Genomic DNA, 16,154 nt, shown 5'->3' with positions numbered 1-16,154 from the left:
AGCAATTATACTTCAATAAAAAAATAAATTAAAAAAGATATTAAATTCAACAGAACAAATTCAGTTTACATTTTTTCATCTAATAAAAACCTGTCACTAAGGAAAGGTAGCCAGAAGGAAGACAGGAAAGAAAAACAGCAGTAAGAAAATGAAAGAGGATGAAGAAATCAAACCTGAAAAACCTAAGATACTTCAAAAGTCCAAGACATTCCTAAGAGATTCTCAGGTTAGCTTTCTCTATCTACTTCTCATAACTGCCCACCAAAAACCATGAATGAGAAAAATATCAAGTCTCAAATTGGAAAATTTGAGCTGAAGTTCTTAACATCCTATCTTTCTGCACCCAACAAAATTTTATTAAAACGGAAAAGAAGACCAATTTCCTGGTAAAAACTTTAATTATTAGTCTTTGCACTAAAGGCTAAGCTAACTAAAAGTAGCATTTCGTATTTAGAATCAGACACAGAGTCTCACAAAAGGTTAAGAGGTAAGGGTCCTCTAATAAAGCAATAAAGATAAGAAAGAAAATAGGTTCTTCTTTTATGACCAGTAAATTTTAATTCAAAATAAGTCCTGGAAGACAAGGAAATCACTGAATCCTAGTGGCCTGAAGAGAAAGGAATATCCTCAAAGTATTTCTCATTATACACTGAAGACATATTGTAGAGGCTTCTTCACATTTTTATCTTTCCTCAAAGTTTTTGCATTTTGCCCACACCAACATCTTAATTCTGAGCCAGAGACATCTACAATATATTATGAAGTGTCATTTAAAATAGCAAGTAGAATATGATAATGACAATGATGGCAACATCATGATTTAAACCATGGAACTGTCTGAATTTAAACCTGTTGGGAGTTGGGAATATAGTCTAACTTCTTATGGTCCCTTCTGTAGTTCATGAACCTTGTGTTGAAAGGAAAAATAAAAATACTTTGAAGAATAATAAAAATTTTGGGTAAATGAAGGAAATATAAGAGTCCGTCAAAAATATACTGATCAACTGCTAAGTTTGACTTGCAAGTTCAAACTGTTTATCACTAAGTAACTAATAAATGTCACTTATAACCCTTCACTGTTGGTTCTTACCAATCAAGCTTTACATTAACTTATAGCTAATAAGTTCAAATACTGTGCAGCAATATTTAATAATAAGTACAATAGTAGGGCCAAATCATGTGGTTTTTAACAATACTGTTTATAAATCAGATAGGATGCACAAAAACTCCAAAAAAAGTCAAAAGCATTAGTTACTATGTCAACCAAAGGCCTCCACAACTCTGCCTCAGGAAAGCTAAAATGCTTGCAAAAAAGATCCTGATTACTTTTTTTTAGGCAGCTGCACTGCTCCCAACTGCCTATGACTATGATGAATCATGTCAAATTATTAAGGGAACCTAGCTTGTATGCTGAAAAAGATGCTGTTAACTGTGAAGGGGGGATGCATCAAGAGGTTGAAGAAAGTTGTGCCATGAATAGAAAGCCATACATCTTCCAGCTTTCATTCTATTACCTATTTCCTAATATCCATTTCTCTCCATCCCCAAAGTCACTCTTCCTAATGCCAGGGGTGAGCCATATATGGCTTACAGGAATGGCAGCAAGTTCTGCATTTCTCATATATCAACAAATGGGCAAGATAAACTTCCTCCAACCCATTCCTTATTCACAGATTCAAATGCCATACAAACTAAATACACTGCTCACTTTCAATATACACTTAGTAAACTATCTCCTTTCGGGAGACCTCTGTAGCTTGTTCTATATTGACAAAAATAGAATGTCTGTTTGTCTATCTCAAGTATCTGCTTTCCTTATAAAGAAAAGGCCATTATCAAACACCTATATGTCAATGGTAGTGCTGGTCTCTTATATTATAGGCAAAATGCTTTAGTACCAAGACCAGGTCTGGACTGAAATTTATCCTCCCACCATAGGAGAATAAAAAGTTAGTTAAGCATGGAAGTGCAAACAAAAGGATTAAAGAATTAATTAAACAAAATTAAAGAATATCAAGAGAATATGCTATTTTTAAAGCATTCTAATACTACACAAATACATTTTGCATGTGCGCTCAGTCATGTCCAACTCTTCTGCAACCCCACAGTCGATAGCCCAGCAGGCTTCTCTGTACATGGAATTTTCTAGGCAAGAATACTGCAGTGGGTTGCTATTTTCTTGTCCAACAAATACATTTTAACAGATACTAATTACAAGAAAAGTTTTTATTACAATGGATTTTAAAAGACTTCCACAAGTCAAGTTTATGTTAGTTAAGTTGAAAATATAAATCTGAAAACAAGTAAATTTCATTTTATAAGACATTCTGTAACTCCTATTCTTTACTATTCAGATTAAGATGTTGTTTAGTTGCTTAGTTATGTCCGACTCTTTTGCAACCCCAAGGACTGTAGTCTGCCAGGCTCCACTATCCATGGGATTTTCCTGGCAGGAATACTGGAGTCGGTTGCTACTTTCTTCTCCAGGGTGAAAATCAAGATAATTCATGGTAAAGATGATAGGAACAGATCCACAGACAATCCTTGTAATTATTTAAAAAGCAAAAAGGTTTTAAATATTTCTTAAGTAGAAGAAACACCCAACAAATACTTGTGAAACAAGGAAGAAATCAGTTTCAAAACTGAGCTATAGGAAGTTCTACCCCATATATTCAGCCTAGAACAGAGACAATAAATAGACTCTAAAACACTGGTTTACAGGAAAATAAATATTCCACAATACCTATGGCAAGCCTCTTCTGAGTCCTATTTCCTTTGTTCTTAAGACTCAGTTTCCCACATTACTATGCTTAAAACCTTTTCTCAGATAACTCAGTAAAGAATAAACAGGCTGTGAAGTTAAACTAGTTAAAACAATCTTCTGAATAAGATACTGACATTGCCTTTTATTCTTGCTTTCCTAGAGGTCTGATGAATTCTCTTTGGACACCTTCTTCAGTCTTCTTATAACCCAGATGAGAACCTTATCACTCGGATCATAAGCACCACACTGGACTAAACACTACCCAACCCGAAGGAAAACACAAAAACAAACCATCTTGGGTGGAGCACGGCTGAAAAAGAATATTTCCTTAACTTCTCATTTACTCTCTTCTCTAGCTAACCATTGCCACCCAACCACCACCACAACTGCCACCATAACACACTCTACCCCCATCAAGACTTGAAACAACTGCTTTAAATTTCTTTTAGCGCAGCAAGCAATAGCTTGTAAAAGGATGCAAACCAGCTGAAACATTTGACAGACAGTGTTAAATACCAGGGAATTCCTATCAACCATTTTACTTTAAAAGGTACTTTGATGTTGGCTATCTTTCATGTACCTCTTTCATGGCACATTAATAAAGAAAACGGAGCTGAAGTAAATCAAGTCCCTAGGTCACATCTAGAATTACAGCACTGTAGGTACCTGATGAAATACGGATTAATGCTGCATGAGTAGTGAATAAATAAAAGCTCTTCTACCCACCAATCAGGCAAGTTTTACAAGTGCTTCTGAACTTTATTCTGCAACTAGACCTGAGACATCTTTAATCCCCTATGCCCCTGAAACCTAATTATCATAATGTGAACCCAAATGTTAGGGTCCCTTCAAACTGCAAGTGCTGTGAAGCAGAAAAGTAATGGGAATTAAGCTGGGTGTAACCTTAGAAATGTACAGATGTGGAGAACTTGAAAGTGGTATTTCAATAAGTTAGGAGAGCGTAACACAAAGATTTAGCCATATAAAATACATTAGAATCAAAAGGTGCCCCCCTCAAAAAAAAAAAAGTTTAAAACACAAATAAGGTGGATTAAAAAACTACTGTTTACAAATAGCAATTTCTGGTCCCGTAATCTTCAAGTTCTATATAACCAAATGAAAAAGATCTCAACAACAAAGAATTCTAGTACTTTTTTCACCATTTTAATGCAACTGAAACATGAAACAGAGCCATAGTATTTCTGCATAACCCAAACAGTTCTAATTAAAAAAATTTAATGTTCCCAAATAATCAACTGAATATATTTTTTCAAGTACTGGTCAAATGTGAGGGACAACAGCAAGCTGTTTAATGCCAAAGAAAAGAAAAACATGAATCAGAATAAGCCAGAGTTGACAATCTCAACATAAAACTTGTTCCATTAGCAACCTGTTGATAAGGCATTCACACATCTAATTTATTCTAGGAACTATGATCAAAAAGTTAAAATTACATAATATAAACATATTCTTTTCATATTCACAATACACTGGTGTTCACTATTACACAGAATTCAGCATAAATCAGGCTCTAATCACAGAGACAGGTTATTTACAGTCCCAAAAGAGCTATATTACAACACTATAATATGGTTGCTAACTTCAACAAATACATATTTTTTGAAAAATCAATGAAATTATTTTGTCTACCTATTTATAAGCATGAGAATCTTAAAAATATTTTTTCTACTCAACCATGTATTGATGACAAAATAGTGTTTATTTGACGTATGCACTTCAAGAAATAACTGAACCATGTATATATAAAATTGGTGAACTCCACTCTGCTTTCAAGATCACAGTAAAACACGAGCATAGAGGAGGGTATAAGAATATAAGACTACGTACACAAACTAATCTGGGCAGAGAAAAAATGTAAAACAATTGCTCAAAATAAGGCATTGTTCCTTCCATTTCTAAAGGTTATCAAAAACACTCAACATTCCAAAGCTCATCAATTCTTACATTAATGTTGAACATATTTAATTTACATTTTTGGTTGTTATAGCAAATACACTTGTCTAAACAGAACATCTGTTTTGGTTATAATACACTGTATCTTTGGCAAGAACCTACAATAAAACTAACAAAAACAATCAAGACTCTTTATTGGATCTGGCAACAAAAGCAGATTTGTAACCAAAAACCTCGAGACATGAAATGACCATCACTGGGCTTGAAGCCAGTTCTAATCTAAGTCAATAAACAAAGATGTGCAAGAGTTAAGGGGAAGAGAGGGAAGCTGGGGTAATTCCTGCAGATACTTAAGTTGGACTTGGGGATAGAGAAACACATGGATTACAAACTGCTAAACCATATTTTATTTTGATCAAAAACTGTCAAACTGAATCTGAAACCTAATAGTATTTTAAAACCACATACACACCATAATTATTCATTCCTTATGCCTCCTTTTCCAACATACCTCACTGAAATGGTCTCTCTATACAGGTATATTAAAAAAAAATATTAGGCATTTCAACAACATGAACATAAATTATACTGGATGTACAACAGTTTTATTTTTAAACTTACTCAATGTCACAAACATCCTAGAAAATAAGCCTTATAAACAACAGTCTAGTATTTATAATAGTCAAAGAAATGGAGGAAGAAATACCAGTAGGTGAAAGACAACAAAACCCTAGAATATCACAGCACATTTTCTCAAGCCATCACTGTACTCTGTCCATGGGATTTCCCAGGCAAGAATACTGCTGTGGGCAGCCATTTCCTTCTCCAGGGGATCTTCCAACCCAAGGATCAAACCTGTATCTCTTGTACTGGCAGGTGGATTCTTTACCACTGAGCCACCAGGGAAGCCTTTCCTGTATCCTATCCTTTTATAGTACACCAGTTGGGCAATTAAACTGTTTTCCTGAGTTCTTTGGGTCACTCTAGCAAATTAATCAAACCTGAGGAGGGTTTCCAGAGGTTGGGAACTCCAATCTACAGCTAGTTAGTCGGTCATAAATACAGGTGACAATCTGGGGATGGGAGGAGTTTACCGTCACATGGGACTGAGCCACTGGCCTATGGAATCTAAGCTATCTCTAGGTAGATAGTATCAGAACTGAACGGCAGGGCATCGAGCTGGTGTCAGAGCACTGCCTGTCATATACAGGGGACTATACATAGGGAATTCCCCCAAACTTTGAAATTTGGTGAAGGAATTCAAAAGAACTCAACCCAGTACAAAATACATATATGCCACTGAAACAAATATTCATGAAATAATACTTAGCCTTTTCTATTGTTTCCTATTTAATTTTTTTTAATGCTGCTAGGACCCACTACTGCCTTCACCTTCCACTAATGGATTGCAATCTACAATTTGAAAAACATGGCCTTACAGAGCCGTATGACATGGAAAAGATGACAATAATGACACAAGTCTGGATAACACAGATAAACAAGGACATAAATTCATCATGCTTTATTTCAGCCTGGGTGGTTTCCTTAATATATATCGCATACATCACACCACACAAATAGAATTCCTATCACTAAAAGACAAGAGTATTTGTTATATCTATCTCTACCAAAAATGTCACTTCTTGTCCCTCTCTATCCACTTACCTTGCTTTTAATTCTCTATATAGAATTTATCACTAATTGACATAGTATATAAACACACACACAAACGCAGACACACATGCGCCCTTATCTTTTCATCTGTTTTCCTCCCTAGAATAAAGGCTTCAAGAAGGCAGGTACCTTGTCTGTCTTGTTCACTGCTCTTACTCCCAGCACACAGTACTGCACCTGCCATACAGTTTGGGGAGGTACATACTTTGCTGACTGCATGAGAGCACCTCAGGTGGAAGGATCCCACTTGCCCCATGTCAAGTGATGGGGCTTCACTAGACCAACATGTGAATATAAGAAGGAAAATAGATGTAAGAACAAGCATAGGAGAGAAAGAGAATAAAAAGGGGGAGAGCTGCACTCATCTGCTGATCCCCCTTTCAGAGTAAGCAAGGATGTATGAGCCAGATAGGTCTGAAGGAGGAAGTAGGAGGTAAGCCTGAAAGAGATTATGTTTTAAGAGGTGTGTGTGCACTCAGTCACGTCTGACTCTACGAACCCATGGACCACAGCCTGCCAGGCTCCTCTGTCCATAGGATTTCTCCCAGCAGGGATTCTGGAGTGGATTGCCATCTCCTCCTCCAGGGGATCTTCCCTACCCAGGGATTGAACCTGTCTGTGCCTCCTGCATCAGTAGGCAGATCCTTTACCACTGTGCCACCTAGCAAACTGCTCTGCCCCGGAGGGCTGAGTAGCAAAGGATCCCAGAGAAGAATAGCCCGCCTAAAGCCTGGGTCTAGAGAAGGAGAGTCATAACCAGAGATGTCTGCCAAGTCACAGGGATCGCAGTTCAAGGATCCTATTGGTGAAAATCTCAGAAAACAAAAACAAAAGTTTTTCAAAAACACCCCATAGAACAATGGATCAGCAACAGTAAAGGTGCCACTGAGAGGACTCTCTCCTCTAGAGTCTAGAGTCTAGAGTCTAGTCTAGAAGGACTAGGCTTCTTTTCCCTATTCTCAACTCTGAGAACTCAACCTGGAGAAAATTCAGCTAGTGAATTAGAGAGGAAGAGAAAAATAGCAAGAAGGGAAAAGGAAGGAAGTTATGGCTCCTGCAAAACCCATTAGTACAGCAGTATTTCCCAGAGTGACATGGAATTTAATTTATCTCAGGTTTGGAGCTTTGATTATTACACTAGAGAAGATATTATGATTGCTAAAATGAGACTACCCTAATGACTAAAAGGAAATGAATAAGCTGAGATCTCTCCATTATTACAGGCAAGAATGAAAAGAACTACTCCAAACATGATTATGGAGTAAGAGAGAAATTAAGAGTTTTCTTCTTGCACTGTTTTGAGTCTATCTCATTCAATTAATCATCTACATATGATAAATATTTGTTGAATGAATGAATAAATAAAGTAAAATAACTATTAACAGAATAAAATATAATAAAATATTAATATCATTCTCTGAGTGGTGAATTACAAATTATTTTTATTTTCCTTCTCATATTTTCCTGGACTTTCAAAATTCTTCCAAGCATACTTTTTTAAAAAGGCTAGTAAACTGACAAAGAACAATATCATGTACATATTTCATAAGCATTCATACCCAGAGGAAAGAGGAAAAAGAACCAAATAGTTCTTAACCTAAAAGCATAAATTGAGGGAATTCCCTGGCAGTCCAGTGATTAGGGCTCAGCAATTTCACTGCTGCAAGTGGCAAGGTCAAAACAAAGGAAGTATAAATTGAGATGATTTTAAATGATCATCTTCTAAATCTCACACCAAATTTTAAATTTAAAGCGGACTAAGGACAGAAAATTAAGTAGTGACCATGTTGCTAGTAATACGGAAAACTGGTTAGCCACATCAACAGTTTATTGAAAACAAATACAAATACTAGATATAATACATCTTCTTAAATGCATTAGCAAGTTGGCAAAAAAAAAAAAAAAATACTCTAGCAAAAAAAAAAGGGAAGATGAAGAACACAGGAACCTTGATTTCTGAAGCTTACTTTTACCTGAGAGCATTGCTGAACCAGGTGAATTTTATGGCCTCAGAGAGCTTCACAGAATTAGAGAAGAGCTTCACAGAAGACAAAACCCAGGGTCCACCTGGGTTTTAGATGGTATTAACAAATGATTCCTCCAACAACCCTCCCACATATAAAGCTGATATCCAAAAGTGTTAAATCTGCAGTATATGGGTCAAAGTATACCCTGTACCCTAACCCCAGGACACTGCAATGACAATGGACTATCTCAGACCTTGTCACAGGAGAAATCTCTGATGCGAACATGGAACCATAAGCCATCTCTTTCGTTTGCAGCCGAAATTCACACTCCTGGGTGGCCAGCAAAAATAAAAATCAAGCCGAGAATTTAATTTAAATGATCCCAAATTGGTAGTGTCTACAGGAGCCTGACAGAAGGAAATACAAATCCTCTTTGAAGAGACTCACAATCAATCCAAGCCTCAGTGAATTCCCACAGACAAAGTTCCATGAAAATAAGTTTTCAATAAAAACTAACAGAACAAAAAAAGGAAACAAAGCAGAACCAGCAGTAACAACAGATGGCAGAAATAGACTTGAAAGGATTTTAGATATTAGAATTATCACAGACTACAAAATAACAATGCTAAGTATAATTAAGGAAATAAAAGACACGTTTAAAAATATATTTAGGAACAAGTGAAAAACTGTAAGATGATCAAGCAGATTTGAAAATAGTTTCTAGATATTAAAAAAATAACTGAAATCAAAAATTAAACAGATGGATGTCAACTCTCTACAAATTACATTATAGAATCAACTCCCATGCAAAATCCCAGCATGCCCATTAGCACAAACTGAAAGGCTGATTCTGCAATTTATGTAGAAGTGCTGTGGACACAGAAAAGCCAAACAATTTTGAAAAAGAAGTATGAAACTGAAGGGCCACACCATCTAATTTCACCACTTATTAAGCTATACAAATCAGCACTAGTAGTGTTAAAGATACAAAGATTAGTGTAAAGACATGTAAGTTAATGAAACAGATTCTAGAAACAGATCTACACGTGTATGAGCAGCTGATTTTCAACAAAGATGTCAGAGCAATTCAGTGGGAAAAGGAAAATCTCTCAACTAAAAGTACTGGAATAATCCATAGCTATATAGAAAAAAAAAAAACCTCCTTACCATATACAAAAATTAACTTTAAATGAATCACAGACCTAAACAAAAGTTAAAGCTATTTCTAAAACAAAACACACAGGAAAATCACAGTGACCTTAGTTTTTTTCAAACATTACTTACATAAGACAAAAGACAAGAACCATGCAAAACAAGTTGATAAATCCAGCATCATCAAAACTTAAAACGTTTGCTTTTCCAAAGACCACGTTAAAAAACGAAAAGAGTGGAGACTGGAAGAAAATGTTTACAAAACATGTACTTATAGGCTCTGAACTCAGAATAAATATTAAAAAATATAAAATACTCTTAATAATAGGAAGAAAAATAATCCAATTTTTTTAATGGGAAAAAGATCTGGACAGATACTATACGAGGAAAATACATGGATGACAAATAAGCAAATAAAGATGCTCAACATCATTAATTGCTGGGGAATGTCCATTAAAACCACAATGAAATGTCACTACACATCCACTAGGATAGCTAAATTTAAAAGACCTCTGGCCAAAGCAAGCAAATTGATAAGGATATGGATAAACTGGAACTGATACACTCCTGGTGGGCACACAAAACAGTAAAAGCACCTCAGAATACACTTTGGCAGTTTTTTAGGTTAAGTTATGCCTACCATACCACATAGCCATTCTACTCCTACTTACATACCCAACATGAATGAAAGCATTTTGTCCACACAAAGACTTGAACAAGAATGTTCATACAATTTTATCTGTAATAGCCAAATACCAGCAACAATTCAAATGTCCATCAACAAGTAAATGAACAAACTAATTATGATTTAATCATACAATAGATTACTCAGTAACAAAAAGAACTATTGACAAATACAACATCATGGATGAACCTCAAAATAATTACACTGTATGACTATATACTATATGATTCCAATTACATACAAGTCTAAACTGTGCAAACTAATCTATAGCTACATAAAGCAAATCAGAGGTTACCTGGGGGAGGGAGGGTTCAGGGAAGGCAGGATGGATTACAAAGGAATATGAGGAAATTTGGGAGGTGATGGGTATATTCATTATTTTAATTGTGGTGACAGTTTCATGGGAGAACACATACGTCAAAACCTAGGAAACTGCAAAAAATTAAATATGTGCAGTTTATTATATGTCAATTCTGTCTCAATAAAGCTGAAAAAGTAACAAATAGGACTTCTAGAAGTGAAAAACTACAGCTTCTAGAAATGAAAATTCAATAGATGGGTCTGAAAGCTAAAGAAAAACCTAGTGAATTGGAGAAAAGGTCTGAAGAAAGCAACCAAAATGCAGCCCACAGAAATAAGAAATGGAAAATGAAAAGAGAGAAGTTAAAAAACATGGAGGATAGAGTGAGAAGGGTGAGTAGATGTAAACAGAATTTCAAAGGTAGAAGAGAGGGTAAAATGGGACAGAGGTAATATTTGAAAAGTGATGGCTGAGATTCTGAAGAACCAAAAAATATCACTCTATCTATTTAAGAAGTCTAGGAAATTTTAAGTATTAAAAGAACAAAGAAAGCAGTATAGAATGCTACCTAATAGCAAAAAGGAACAATAAAAAATTTGATATTTTATTTCTTATGAACATATATATACCCTTCTGACTGAGTTGTAAATAATAAATTTGAAAACAGAAATGTCCAGAAGAACTCTCACTGGAAAAGACCCTGATGCTGGGAAAGACTGAGGACAGGAGGAGAACAGGGCTACAGAGGACGAGATGACTGGATGGCATCACTGACTCAACGGATGTGAGTTTGAGCAAACTCTGGGAAATGGTGAAGGACAGGGAAACCTGGTGTGCTACAGTCCATGGGATTGCAAAGAGTCTGACACAACTGAGCAACTGAACAACAACTGTCTCCTCAGCTCATTACAAACACCATAGCCTACAAATAAACACTGAAATTATGGTCAAATATCTATACTGACAGGCTTAAAACTAAAGATACATCAAAGATAGGAAACAATCCAGCTGTCAAATGACAGGAGATGCCAAAATATGATATAACTAAACAAGAGATTAAGGGAGGGGAAAGTGATAGATACAAGGAGGGAAGGAGAAAGTAAAGAGAAAGGGAGGGGGCGGGGGAAGCAAAGGAGGAAATCAGGTGGCTCTGCTGTTTACAAAACCGCAGAGTTGGCAAACAGGCCTGAAGGGAAACTGGCATCCTTCCATATTCAAAACTACCCTGAGGTTATTTCACAGCCTTCTACTTTCTATTTCTGTTATCTAAGCTTATTGAAGTTCTCTCATTAATTTTTGGTTTCTTAGAGAATAAAGCTTCAAAGCAACCATACAAGTAACTGAGAGGATAATGAGGGTTTGTGACTTCAAAACAAAAATCAGAAGACAGAAAGAAAAGTTTCAAGCATGATACAAAACTCGTAAGCCATAAAGAAAAAGATAAATAAACTGAAGAAAATAAAATATGAAATTCTACATGAAATAAAGCTCAAATTACAAACACAAAGATGGGGAAGTGATTTGCAAGATTTGCAAAAATTATAACAAACTAATCGTTAACACAAAGACAATTTACAAATCTGAACAAGATGAGCAATTACGAACAAAATGAAAACTTCCAAAAAAAACCCAAAAATGGACAAAGGATACAAACAAGCCACTCACACATACACAAAAACTACAGAAATAGGAAATGAATATATAAAATTATATTTGACCTCATTAATAATGATGCGCTGTTCTAAGCACATTATACTACATATATAAACTCATTTAACCTTCATGATAACTCTGTAAGATGAGTACTTTTATTATTTCATTTTGTGCATGATGAAACTGAAATAAAGACAGATTTATTGGTATGAGAAAAAGAAAATATACGAAGTAGGGGAAAGGTTATAACAAATATACAGTGATCAAAGTCATTTATAAATTGCAGATTTTAGAATAGGAACACTAAGAGAAGGTGTGAATTAACAGCACTAAATTCTGTTTTCCATTTTCTGCTCCCAGGTTTAAAGGGGCCTCATATAGTGTTCGGAGAAGGCAACGGCACCCCACTCCAGTACTCTTGCCTGGAAAATCCCATGGATGGAGGAACCTGGTAGGTAGGCTGCAATCCATGGGGTCGCTACAAGTCAGACATGACTGAGCAACTTCAGTTTCACTTTTCACGTTCATGCACTGGAGAAGGAAATGGCAACCCACTCCAGTGTTCTTGCCTGGAGAATCCCAGGGATGGGGGAGCCTGGTGGGCTGCCGTCTATTGGGTCACACAGAATCAGACACGACTGAGGTGACTTAGCAGCAGCAGCAGCATATAGTGTTAACATTAATATTCAACAATTCAAGTTAGTAAATATTTATTGAGATGCATCTATAAGTATAGAAATACACAATGTGAAGGAGGCAGAGACAAGTAAAACATGGTACCCTGATTTAAGAAGGTATCAATGTAGGAGAAACCAGATACAGTACATAAAAACATAAATGTTTCATAAGAAGCTAGTGATTTCTACATTTCAATAAATTTCACCATTACTATATAAAAGGAAACACTTTTTTTTTTTTTTTACAAAAGGAGAAACAGGAATTGAAAAAAAAAAACAGAAAATAATCAAGTATGACATTTTAAAATGAATGGGAACAAATACTCAGATATTCAAAAAATAAAGTGATATCTACTATGGGCCAGAGAATTGATCAAATCATTCTAGCACATACTTAAAACAAATGATACATGTAATACTGTGTAATTCCTTTTCACAAACACTTCCAACTTTAAACATATGTGACAAACTAAGTTCCAACATGTCATAATCTGTAACTTAATCCAGATTTTTTTTTCCTTTGATAAAACTGAGATTGAAGCTTTGGATGATTTTCTCCATAGAAGGTATAAGTGCCAGAGTTTATTTCAAGAGAAATGACTGAGACAGAAGTTGGATAGATGGGTCAGAATGCATGGGGTTTACAAATTAGAAAACAAATCATGCTGTATGTTAACCTATGGCAGATAAATCAGGGCAAAAGTTGTAGAAGAAATAGATAAGGAACGTGCTGGTGGATTGTCAGGAAAATGTTTTTCATGATAAATAAGTAGCTGACAGAATTACAGGAATGCCCATTAGATTATCTGTTCAGGAGTATTAAAAATGACTGCCAGAGAAAGCTTGGAAATTTCAACTTAAATGTAGCTTGCAATGTCATTTCAAGGCACTGGATGAGAAAACATGGTTTCTTCATAAAGGTATGTTGAACTGGCAAAATGATGATAAAGTGAAATTGAACAGCTGATTTTCCTAAAGCTCACACTGTAAATTCTGATTATGTATTTGCACCATTTGAGGATTTCAAAAGCACATAATAAAACACTAGCAAATATATTCCAAAAGTACATTAAAAGAATGATATACTATGACAAAGTTCACATTAGAACTGCAAAGATTGTTCAATTGTAGGAAATCTACTACTTTCAGAATTCAGCATATTGATCAAAAGAGAAAAAAAACCTCTTTAGAGAAAACCATGGCAAAATTCTGAAAAAGCATTAATGTTATCTTTTATTTTTGATTTTTTAAGTACAATAGGAATCTGTATTTTTTAAATCCTCATAAATAAAGACTATTTCCTTTAAATGATTTTAAAATATATATACAAAGGCAGTAACATACTTAAGGAAAATACTAGAAGCATTGTAATAAAACTAAAGGAGGGGAAAAAATCCACTATCATTACTATTTAATAGCTTTTCAAAGATACTGCATGATACCATTAAAGAAGAGAAGAAAATAAAAAGGCTTACAACTAGAAAAAGAATTGATAAATTCAATACCTTTTATAAATGATATGATCATATATTCTCTTGAAATCCAAGAAAATGAATTGAAAAACTAATTATAAACAATGAAAGAATTCTGTACTATGGTTGGGGAACAAAATTAACATCCTTTATAGAGATACAAAGTAATATAGTAAAGCAATTCTTAATATAACACAAAAAGAAATATTAAAGAAAGTTTTAATATTGAATATGGAAATAATTATAAAGAAAATTTCAAAATGTTACTACTGAAAGCAAAAGCATTCCCTATTTCTTTCCATTTTCTGGTCTATTTACACATTTACTGCATTTTCAGTAGGCCAGGTATTAAAGCATTCCCCATTTTAATGATGAGGGAAAGAGAAGGCCAGAGAGGCAGAGTAAGCCTTCCAAACACGCATAACTAGCACATAATGACAGCAAAAGACAGGCCCAGATTCTTCTGGCTCCAAAGCTCACCCTCCTCCTACCACCACACACTGCTGCAAGTTCAAGACAGGGGAGAGTCTCTAAGCAAATTCAGATAGAATCCAACAAATCTTCAATATTTAATGTCTTTAATAAAGTTTTATTTACAATCACTGTAAATGTATGCAAGATATTTATATCAAATTAATATGAACAAGTTAAACAGAAATCAGAGCAGTTGCCAGAAAGAAAGTGAATTAGCTATGTCAGGTCCTAGTCTTACGTTCTCAAAAGGACTGAGTGTATGTGTGCAATTCCCAGAATAGGGAAGATTCACAGTACTTCCTAGACTGACCTAACTAACATGGAGAGGGAAAAAAGCTAAGACAGACAATTCAACCTGATTCTATCCTGAATCATGATCCCATATCACCTACAGATTGACCCTACCCTTCTAATCCCCTTTGGTTACCCTGAATTTGCTTTTCTAACATCTTGATTATATTCCTGGCATAGAAAAGTGAAAAAAGAAGTGAAACGGTCACTCAGTCGGTCCAACTCTTTGTGACCCCATGGACTGTATGTAGTCCACCAGGCTCCTCTGTCTATGGAATTCTCCAGGTACTGGAGTAGGTAGCCATTCCCTTCTCCAGGGGATGTTCCCAACCCAGGGATTGAACCCAGGTCTCCTGCAGTGCAGGCAGATTCTTTACCATCTGAGCCACCAGGGAAGTCTCTTGGCACAAAGAATATACTACAATACAATTCCACATACCAAGGAATGCTACACTAAATAAAAGCCACCATCTTTTGGTCTATCAGAATGGATCCTAGCATTCTTCTTCCTGTACTGGGTTTTGTTTTGTTTTGTTGATCCTGATCACATACTTATTAGCTGAATTACATTTTTCAAAAAGCAAGGGAGATGGCTCTTACATGTTTTCCCCTAGATATCATCCATTGTAACTATCTTCTCTTGAATTAAACTCTAAGATTTAGCATTCAACCGTACTTTGGAAAAGGGAAAGATGGCTATTTGAGGTTTAAAAGGAAAGTGAGGAAACAATGGTGAATGAAAGCAGAATTACTACAGAACCAGGAGCAGAACTACTACAGATCTAGGTCCTGCTAATCCAAAGCTATTTAATTCGCAGACATCAAATTGAAACACACACATTACCATATATAAAATATAATAGCTAGCCAGTGAGAATTCGCTGTATGACATAGGGAGCTTAAATCTGGTGCTCTGTGACAAACTAAACGGGTGGGATGAGGTAGGAAGGAGGTTCAAGAGGGATGGGACATAAGTATTTATGGCTGATCTATGTTGACATATGGCAGAAGACAATATAATACTGTAAAGCAATTATCCTTTAATTAAAAATACATAAATTTAAAAAAAGAAAAACTTTTGGAGAAGAAGGCTAAGCTATCCACAGTCTACAGCTGCTGGGCCAGGACAC

The 16,154-nt window shown here is 35.4% G+C and overlaps 1 protein-coding gene across 3 annotated transcripts in view; it reads right to left on the bottom strand.

The window, feature by feature from the left end:
- The window catches only part of SRBD1 (S1 RNA binding domain 1), a 227,919-nt gene that overhangs the window by 145,348 nt on the left and 66,417 nt on the right, over window positions 1-16,154 (bottom strand). The window lies entirely within an intron of this gene.

This window comes from Ovis aries, chromosome 3 (genome assembly GCF_016772045.2).
Source record: "Ovis aries strain OAR_USU_Benz2616 breed Rambouillet chromosome 3, ARS-UI_Ramb_v3.0, whole genome shotgun sequence".
Lineage (NCBI taxonomy): Eukaryota > Metazoa > Chordata > Mammalia > Artiodactyla > Bovidae > Ovis > Ovis aries.
This window is presented reverse-complemented; position numbering and strand designations above follow the sequence as displayed.